This window comes from Schistocerca piceifrons, chromosome 2 (genome assembly GCF_021461385.2).
Source record: "Schistocerca piceifrons isolate TAMUIC-IGC-003096 chromosome 2, iqSchPice1.1, whole genome shotgun sequence".
Classification (NCBI taxonomy): Eukaryota; Metazoa; Arthropoda; class Insecta; order Orthoptera; family Acrididae; genus Schistocerca; species Schistocerca piceifrons.
Genome location: NC_060139.1, coordinates 966,975,666 through 966,985,615, shown reverse-complemented (window position 1 = coordinate 966,985,615; position 9,950 = coordinate 966,975,666). Strand labels below are relative to the sequence as shown.

The following is a 9,950-nucleotide window of genomic DNA, read 5'->3' as shown; positions in this document are numbered from 1 at the left end:
TACCAACCAACACGTGAACCAGAGATGTGACACAAAGTCACAGCTCCAGTCAATTAAGTTAGAAATTTAGTTACTGGCTTACTGCAAGAGACGCTAGTAAATACATTTCTGTTTGTGCCAGTGCATCAATGAAGATTTAACAGATGTTCATACAAAATAATGGGGATTCAACTTAGTAAATATAAGTTATGGTAAAAAGAAGAGATAATAAGGAGTGCATGAAGACCAATTCACACTAGACGTCATCACGTCGGTTCACGTCACGTCAAAACATCCACAATGCATTTTAACTGGCAGCATTCACACAGGTTGTCAACGAACCGTCACGTTACGTCATGTGATATAATCAGTGATTTCCCTACTAGTATAGAGATCACTGGATACAATGATTTCTCGGAGAGAAAATCATGATCGCGGCGCCGTCCGCTAACATCGGAAGTTCACCTATTTTCGGCACTTCACATTATAGCAGTGGATTCTGTGTTTTTACATCTTCTTAATACTTATTCTATCACTGTGCTTTGTTTCGTGGCAAATTGCAAACGTTGCAAGTGTTCCATGACGACTTGGATATTTTTTTATGCCCAAACCTAAGTACAAATATAGTCTTAAGTAAAAAATGTGCTATACTGTGGTCACAGAAACCTTGCTAAAGTTTACCATAAGACTTTTCTTTCCACATATTTTGACTGTATACCAGTATGAGGAAGAGCAGCAGCTGTATACATTCAGAGAATCTTAAAACTTAAAAAAAAGCCGCCTGATGCATAGCAAAACTAACAACAAAGAATTTCTACAAAAACAAATTCAAAGGATTGAAAATAATAATTGTATCAAGTTTCTACATATAAGAGACAATATTTATTTTAATGATAAATTGTACAGCATCTTTAAACAGACTTTTTAGAGCCACAGCACAAGAAATAAAGCAAAAGATTGAAAATGGCAGATAGGGACACTACAAATGCAGGAAGGTTACTTTTATAACAGACTGACACTTAGTAGAAAAGCATAAAGGAACTGGGCAGCTTCAAAAGAAAACTGAAGAAACATCTCATTTCTATATGTTGGTATAAGGTGCAGCAGTACTTGCAGGTAAATGTGTAGGACAAATGTAAAGTTGAAAGAAGAAAAGGGAAAACAAAGTGTAGCGCCAAAAATACAGAAGAGAACATATAGAATATGTGTATCTGTTGCGAATACGATTTAAATGGGTTTTCGCTACCGTGAACTGCGACTATTTGGGGCAACTTTGTCTCAACAGAAAAAAGATTAATTATGTTCCTCCAGAGATTATGCTGAAGATACTGGAGCTCCAGTTGTTTCTATAAACTTCGCTAGCTTGTAAAACCCCATTCTAAATACTCCAATAAACGACTATACGTGTTTAAGAAAATCGCTCTTATCTAGTCACAGATTTGCCAAGTGAGCCCGTATACATTCAAACAATGTTTTTCAGTTTAACCTCACTTTGAAGCAGATGCAGTTCTTATTTGTGTGTATTTGAGAGTAGTGAGAACGGCCACAAATGCAGAAAATGCAGTCCTGGCAATGACTTTGCACTGTGATTAAAGAAGAAGAAGACAAGACTCTGGTCCAGGGTATGGCTTAGAGAGATTTCTCCATGAAAATATTCTAAACTCTCAGAACCCAATGATTACATCAACGTCCTTCGAATGGACAACGAAACTTTTTAAAACTTATTAAGTCCCTCCTAAAAGAGCAAACTTGCCTGTCAAGTGCGCTTTCATGTAGCCACAGATGTGTCAAACAAATGCGTACACATACTAAAGGCCCATCCACACGCAACGATCTGTCTGCGCAAATGTCTGCGCACATCACATCTGCACAGACAGATCGTTGCGTGTGTACAGAAGATTTGCACCAACCTGAGGTGTGTGCAAACCTGGATGTTGGAGTTGGAGGTTTGAGCGAAACCTCTCAAATCTGTGGGTTCAAACCACATCTGCGCAGACAAGTTGGAGCGTGTGGACAGGAGATCGCCGCAAATCTGGCGCGAAACAGCTGTTTGCTCAGTATTTGTACGCACAGGGCATTAAAATGGCTGATACTCGTCAGTGTTCTCGGGAGTTTGTAAGCGAATTCATTGAAATATATAGAAACCACCCATGTTTGTGTGAGATTAAAAGTAAAGAATATAGTGACCGACACAAAAAGACAGCAGCATACAATGCTCTAATTGAAAAATTGCGGGCAGTTGATGCCTCGGCAAACAGAGAAACAGTAACAATAATAAAAAAAAAAATTCGTTGCGAACTCTGTCTAGAATTCAGAGTGGAGTTTTGTATCATGTAACAAAAGTTTGTAACAGGTTGCTTCCACACAGTAGCGAACTGAAAATGCCTACTCAGAAACAAAGTAAACCATAGTTCACTGGCCATGTAGGTACACTCCTGGAAATGGAAAAAAGAACACATTGACACCGGTGTGTCAGACCCACCATACTTGCTCCGGACACTGCGAGAGGGCTGTACAAGCAATGATCACACGCACGGCACAGCGGACACACCAGGAACCGCGGTGTTGGCCGTCGAATGGCGCTAGCTGCGCAGCATTTGTGCACCGCCGCCGTCAGTGTCAGCCAGTTTGCCGTGGCATACGGAGCTCCATCGCAGTCTTTAACACTGGTAGCATGTCGCGACAGCGTGGACGTGAACCGTATGTGGAGTTGACGGACTTTGAGCGAGGGCGTATAGTGGGCATGCGGGAGGCCGGGTGGACGTACCGCCGAATTGCTCAACATGTGGGGCGTGAGGTCTCCACAGTACATCGATGTTGTCGCCAGTGGTCGGCGGAAGGTGCACGTGCCCGTCGACCTGGGACCGGACCGCAGCGATGCACAGATGCACGCCAAGACCGTAGGATCCTACGCAGTGCCGTAGGGGACCACACCGCCACTTTCCAGAAAATTAGGGACACTGTTGCTCCTGGGGTATCGGCGAGGACCATTCGCAACCGTCTCCATGAAGCTGGGCTACAGTCCCGCACACCATTAGGCCGTCTTCCGCTCACGCCCCAACATCGTGCAGCCCGCCTCCAGTGGTGTCGCGACAGGCGTGAATGGAGGGACGAATGGAGACGTGTCGTCTTCAGCGATGAGAGTCGCTTCTGCCTTGGTGCCAATGATGGTCATATGCATGTTTGGCGCCGTGCAGGTGAGCGCCACAATCAGGACTGCATACGACCGAGGCACACAGGGCCAACACCCGGCATCATGGTGTGGGGAGCGATCTCCTACACTGGCCGTACACCACTGGTGATCGTCGAGGGGACACTGAATAGTGCACGGTACATCCAAACCGTCATCGAACCCATCGTTCTACCATTCCTAGACCGGCAAGGGAACTCGCTGTTCCAACAGGACAATGCACGTCTGCATGTATCCCGTGCCACCCAACGTGCTCTAGAAGGTGTAAGTCAACTACCCTGGCCAGCAAGATCTCCGGATCTGTCCCCCATTGAGCATGTTTGGGACTGGATGAAGCGTCGTCTCACGCGGTCTGCACATCCAGCACGAACGCTGGTTCAACTGAGGCGCCAGGTGGAAATGGCATGGCAAGCCGTTCCACAGGACTACATCCAGCATCTCTATGATCGTCTCCATGGGAGAATAGCAGCCTGCATTGCTGCGAAAGGTGGATATACACTGTACTAGTGCCGACATTGTGCATGCTCTGTTGCCTGTGTCTATGTGCCTGTGGTTCTGTCAATGTGATCATGTGATGTATCTGACCCCAGGAATGTGTCAATAGAGTTTCCCCTTCCTGGGACAATGAATTCACGGTGTTCTTATTTCAATTTCCAGGAGTGTATATAATCTCTAATAATATAGGCCTACTGTGTTTCAAACACGTCTACAACACCAAAAATATTATCTGTAACTTGGCAGACTTAATTTACTTGACTTGCCTTCATGAACTCATCCTTCAGGACAGCGTAAATAGCTTCACATGTGTTGGGTATTATTTCACTCAACGCTTGTTTCGATTTTGCAGTTGAAAATTCCAAATCCTTGTAGCTCCTCCCTGTTGCTAGGGATCTTAATGTTACCGCCAGCCGTTCATGAGGAGAAATTGCCCTTCTCATACAAGTGTTTTTTTTCATAGTATGAGGCATTACAAGCTTTAAGAAATAATTATAAGTTTCGACATCCATCCGCAAATAATTTCGCCAGTCGTTAGGTTCGCCCTGCAGCTCTCGCAGTAAATTTACGTGAGAAAACTGCTTTCGCTTTAGCAGCCACTGTCTACACCATTTTTACCGCTTTCTCTGTTTCCTGCGGTTGGTCTGAATGTTTTTTGCAACACAAGTTGCGAACACAGACCACAAAAGAACTTCCTCCATTTCTGTATTTCAAAATAACTGAATTAAATTTTTGACGTTTATGGGGAGCGTAGTCGCTTGCCATTGATATTTCTTTTCTACACCGACAGATGGCGGGCGAGTAGTAGATTGGGGTTTGTGTCGTGTGAACACGCCACATTTGCAGCGATCTTTTGCATGTACAGACATCTGCGCCGATGTCTGCGCAGACAGATCGTTACGTGTGGACTGCGCTTAAGAAAGCTTGTCAATATAACCTTACAATTGAAGCAGACGCTTTTCGTGTATGATTTATTTTGACACTAGTGGGAATGTCTACAAACGCAGATGAAGCATTTCTAACATTGTGTCTAGCATGTGTTTAAAGAAGAAGGAAACAACACGATGATGCATGGAATGGTTTAAATTGAGGAATGTACTACTGGAAACCTGTTAATGGAAATGTTGCATTCGGAACCTAATGATTACACCAACTTTCTGTGGATGGACAGTGAAACGTTTAATAGCTTGTTTAGAGTTACTTCACTCTCACATTGAAAAAGAAGACACAAGTATGCGAAAATTTATTCTCTTCCACTTGGTCCCCTAATGACAAGTCATTAAGACACAGCGACGTGGGAACACATAACCCACGTCGTCCGCGGAAGAACCAGAGAATTACGATTTCTTTTATTTCATTACACTCCTCTAGTATGTCACTGTTTGTGTAAAATATTAATGTTGTTCGTAACCTCTTCTTGCTGGGAAAGACATGCCATCTCTGCAATTTTGATTATTGTCAGTGTTATTTTGTTTTTATACTTGATCGTAGTTTTCATGGCACAACGGAACTCACAATGCAGTGAGATGAATAGTAATAAACCAGTTTATGACTAAACATATACGGCGAAACGTCGACACAACGTCCACACATCTTGTCAAACTTTCTGCTAATCGAAATTTCACGTAAACACGTCAAATACGATGTATGCTTGACAAACACGTCAAACTGCACCGTACACGATCAAATACTTGGCATGCATAGTGATGATGGTGAAGTCCCATACTGCTTGATAGAGTGTAGGGGAACGATGCGGGAGACCCGCACTGCCTTACTAGGCAAGGTCCTACTCGAGGTGGTTTGCCATTGCCTTCCTCCGACCGTAATGGGGATTAATGATGATGATGATGATGACGACACAACAACAGCCAGTCATCTCGAGGAGGGTGAAAATCCCCGACCCCGTCGGGAATCGAACCCGGGACCCCGTGCTCGGTACGCGAGAACGCTACCACGAGACCACGAGCTGCGGAAACAAGCATAGTTAAGTCAAACAAAATGTTTGATTGTTTACGGTTGCCTTAAGTTGGTCACACTGTTTTCCAACTATCTTTTCATGTTGGAAGCATTGTTACTAGGGATTCCCCTCTTTGGTCGTCTTGAAGTAGTACAAGAAGTTTATTGTTTGTGGATATTGATTTCTAACTTAAAAGTTCAAGTAAGTACCAGTTTAGTGTCGTTATTTAACTTTGTCACCGGTCAAAGTTGTCCCATTTTCAGTAAAATACCTTTATTCATATGGTCGTTTCATACAGTATACTGTTGCTTATAGTCTTCAAGTTAGACTATATTTCACTTCGTTTATTTCTTTTTCTATTTACAAAATACATCGTTAAATAGAGGAACGGAAATAGTAAAAAAATTGGAAGCTGGAGGGACAAGGACTCTTATGTGATGTTACGGAAGTATTTGATTGACATAAAGGTAGGCTGACTGCCCCAGAGGGAGGCAGCAAAGAACATAAACGATTAAAAACAAACTTAAAAAAGCACGAAGAAACCAGTGCTGTCAGTGGGAGAAGAAAGAGCAGTTGTTCATTTCGTGTGAATTTGGGTTTCCGTTTCGAGAAATGAAATGAGGCGTGTTGTCAATGTGTGTTTAGAAAAGATGGGCAGACAAGATAAAGAATTGCGTGGTAATCTACCTGGTTATGACTGCAAGGGTGCTGATACGATAGTTTGTAAGTGGGGCAGGAGGCTCGATCTGTGGATATGGAGTGTTTAACGTTTTGGAAGACGAATCACAACTTGTAAGTAGTCACAAAAAAGTTTCAGTTCCAATACTCTTAAAAATCTTCATAATACCGACTTCTCAACCATTTTCTTGAAAGGAAACCACCTGGCTACACTACTATTTTCTTTCCATGAGAGGGTGGGAGGGGGTGGGGGAGTCGGGGTGTAGCCGACACCCCCGGGATAACAAGGCCGCCCAGCAGTGTTAGTGACGTCACACTAAGCGGCCCACAGCCGACGTAGCAGTCCACGGACACCTCCGTACAGACGCGCCTCATGCCAACGATCTTCTGTCCGTCATACAGAAAGGAGCGAACTATAATTCGAACCAAAGACCAAATTATATATATTCTTGTAAACAGCATAAAGGTTCATAACGAAATACCGATTACATATACGGGCAGGAATAAGTTTAATCGATTGAGGAACTGTTTTATAATTGTCAGAACACTATTTAGCTTTAAAACTCGCATACAGGTGGTGACAAATGCCATCTGACAGCAGGACTTAACATTTTCAAGCTATTACACTGAAAGTAAATTATCTTAATCACTGTCATACATAGCAAAACCCTCACAACTTTCGTTTACAATAAGGTAACAAGAGTTCGCTTTATCTCATAAAACACTCGACTATCGTGAATTTACTCATATGTTCATGGTGACAGCTCTTTTCAAGAATTTTTACAAGTGTATCCTCAGTAATAAAGAATGGAAACAAAAGATAGATATCAAATATTCTCCTTTTAACAAAGACATCACTGAACACAAGATTCTGTCTTGCACTGTGATACTAACGGACTGCTCTTTCCTTTAAGAAAAGCCTGACAATTTGAAGTTCACTCTGCTATTGAAGATACACTTCTTGAAACAATATTAAAAATGTTATGAAAGGTAAGGAAATGAAAAACAACCAAGTGCATTATGTGTAAGAATGTGAGTAAAAGGCTGAGGCTCTCTTTACTTACCATTTTCAATCTCTCTACAGCTTATTTCCTTTTCCACGTAGAAATCACTAACTGCAAGTCTCATTATTGCTGTCTGTTACTAACAAAGTGCTTTTCTATTTAGAAAACCTGACAATTTGATGTTCATTCTGGTACTGAAGATAAACACTTTTCAGAGGAGTTCTAGAACCTATTCCTGCCCGTATATGTAATTGGTATTTCGTTATGAACCTTTATGCTGTTTACAAGAATATATATAATTTGGTCTTTGGTTCGAATTATAGTTCGCTCCTTTCTGTATGATGGACAGAAGATCGCTAGCATCAGGCGCGTTTGTACGGAGGTGTCCGTGGACTGCTGCGTCGGCTATGGGCCGCTTAGTGTGACGTCACTAACACTGCTGGGCGGCCTTGTTATCCCGGGGGTGTCGGTGTAGCCCCCCCTTGCTGCCAGGTTCAAGTGCCTTTTGCGACTGTTGAAGATACTTTACCCACTATCATCCTCAACAAACAACTCATGTTTCATTTAAATATCGAAAGTGATTGGGTGACAATATCCAAGGAGACTCTGATATGGTAGTCTCAAATTTAGAGAACAGTGTTGATAGCATTCCACTTGAAAACATGTGGAATTACAATGAAATTAACGTGACAGATGATTGTAGAAGTAGGAAAGCTTTGTCAAGATGAGAAATAAGTCGTGGAGCAACTAATGGCTTTCTCAAGAATACCAGCATTGATTATCATGTGTAGTAAATGCAAATGTCGTGTGACTAGGGCCTCCTGTTGAATAGACCATTTGCCAGCTGCAAGTCTTTTGAGTTGATGTCACTTTGGCGACTTGTGCAATGATGGTGATGAAATGATGATGATTAGGACAACACAACACCCAGTTCCTGAGTGGAGAAAATCTCCGACCCAGCCGGGAATCGGACTCGGGCCCTTAGGATTGACATTCTGTCACGCTGACCACTCAGCTACTGGGGGCGGACTTCGTATGTAGTAATGTATTAGGATAGTTACTACCACCTTATGTTGTATATAAGACACAGAAGCTGTGGAACACCTGAGTGGAAGGTGGTCCTTATGGTGCATGCTATAATCAATCAAACAGGGTATGGTTGACTCCACGTCATTTAAGGACTGGTTTTATAGTCTTGTGCTTCTTGGGTTAGAAAAAACAAAATGGAAAAAAGTTTTTGATAGGAGACATTTATCAAGTCAGAATTAACATGGAATTGCTTGCAGCCTGTAAAGAAAATTTCGTTGTTTTTGCTTCCTGCCAACCTGAAGACCCATGGAGTACCATTGAGCATGGATATTTAGGTTGATTTTCTTGTTGCATGAAGAAAAAGTGTGACAGAAGCCTCAGGGACTTGCATCTCAGGGCTTTGCCACACACCATTTCTGCTGCTGAAGCACCGAGGCCAGTTTGGAATACAATTTGTGGCCTGAGTAATACCAGTGGCAATATTGTTAACCAGGAAGACTTCTGACACACTAATGTTGACTTGAGTATTCTGTGCCAGCATTCCACCATGTTGTTGCTTGCCGGGTGATAACTGGTGGAAGAATGATGAGTGAATCCACATAAAGCAGCAAGTTTGTTGAATAAGGAGACTCAGATTGTCAACCTTGATCTGTCATCACCTCTGTCGGGCACCCAAAACTTAAAATTCATCTAGTCAAAAAGACTTTTGCCACTGTCTCTGCGGAAATGGCCTTAATAGGTGTGGCTTTGACCCAGCGAGTAGACCTATCAGTAGGCATGAGAATATATTTAAATCCTTGCACTGGTGATAGTAGTGCTATGATTTCTCTATGGACATGAGAAAAACAATCTGTTGGTCTCAGAAAGAGCCCAGAGGCTTGTGGCGTGGTGACCAACAATGGTCGACTGACACCCATAAATGACACTCACTTCGTACTCCCACCCAAACATACTTGTCCATTATCGTATGAATAGTCATGTTGGCTCCAGAATGTGTGATGTCATAAATTACATCAGAAACCTTTCCTACAATGGAAAGGAATGTAAGGTTAGGGTTGACGCTGAGAAACTTCATACGAGTCGAGGTAGTTGTCGTATATACTTGTTTCACTTGCATTCCAGTCATTTCCTTCATAAGGAACTCATGTAAGTCCTTATCTATTTCCTGTGCCATAGCTAGGTGGGCTAGAGCCACTCTTGCAGAGTGTGTTAATTCTTAAGAAGTTGGTGACTATGTTGTCAGCTCCTCACAGGTGATGGACACAGGCGATGGAAATTGGTAATGAGTTGTACAATGAACTCAAACTGGCAGAAATCCCAAGAAGTGTAGGAATTGAGGGTTGTGAAACAGCAAAGGAACAAGTTTATGGTCTGTAAAGACAGTTAAATGACGTGCTTGAACTTATGGTCAGAAATGTCTAATTGCTTGATAGGCTGCTGACAGCTCATGGATGCAGGCACTCCATTTAATTTGTATGTCAGACAACTTATGGGGAAAAAATGAGAAGTTTCCATAACACTTTTACCTTCTGTTGTAGCACTGCCTCTATAGCAGTCTGGCTAGCATCTATGACCACAGAGGTGCTGAGGGAAGAGGGTGAACAAGGAGGACAGCCTC

General features: G+C 42.6%; 1 long non-coding RNA gene across 1 annotated transcript in view; it reads left to right on the top strand.

Moving 5' to 3' along the window:
- The first annotated feature begins 5,762 nt into the window (after positions 1-5,762).
- LOC124775016 overlaps positions 5,763-9,950 on the top strand; it is a 164,061-nt gene continuing 159,873 nt past the window's right edge. Inside the window, exon 1 of the long non-coding RNA XR_007015585.1 lies at positions 5,763-5,822. This is a non-coding gene — a long non-coding RNA (uncharacterized LOC124775016). The remainder of the gene's footprint in view (positions 5,823-9,950) is intronic.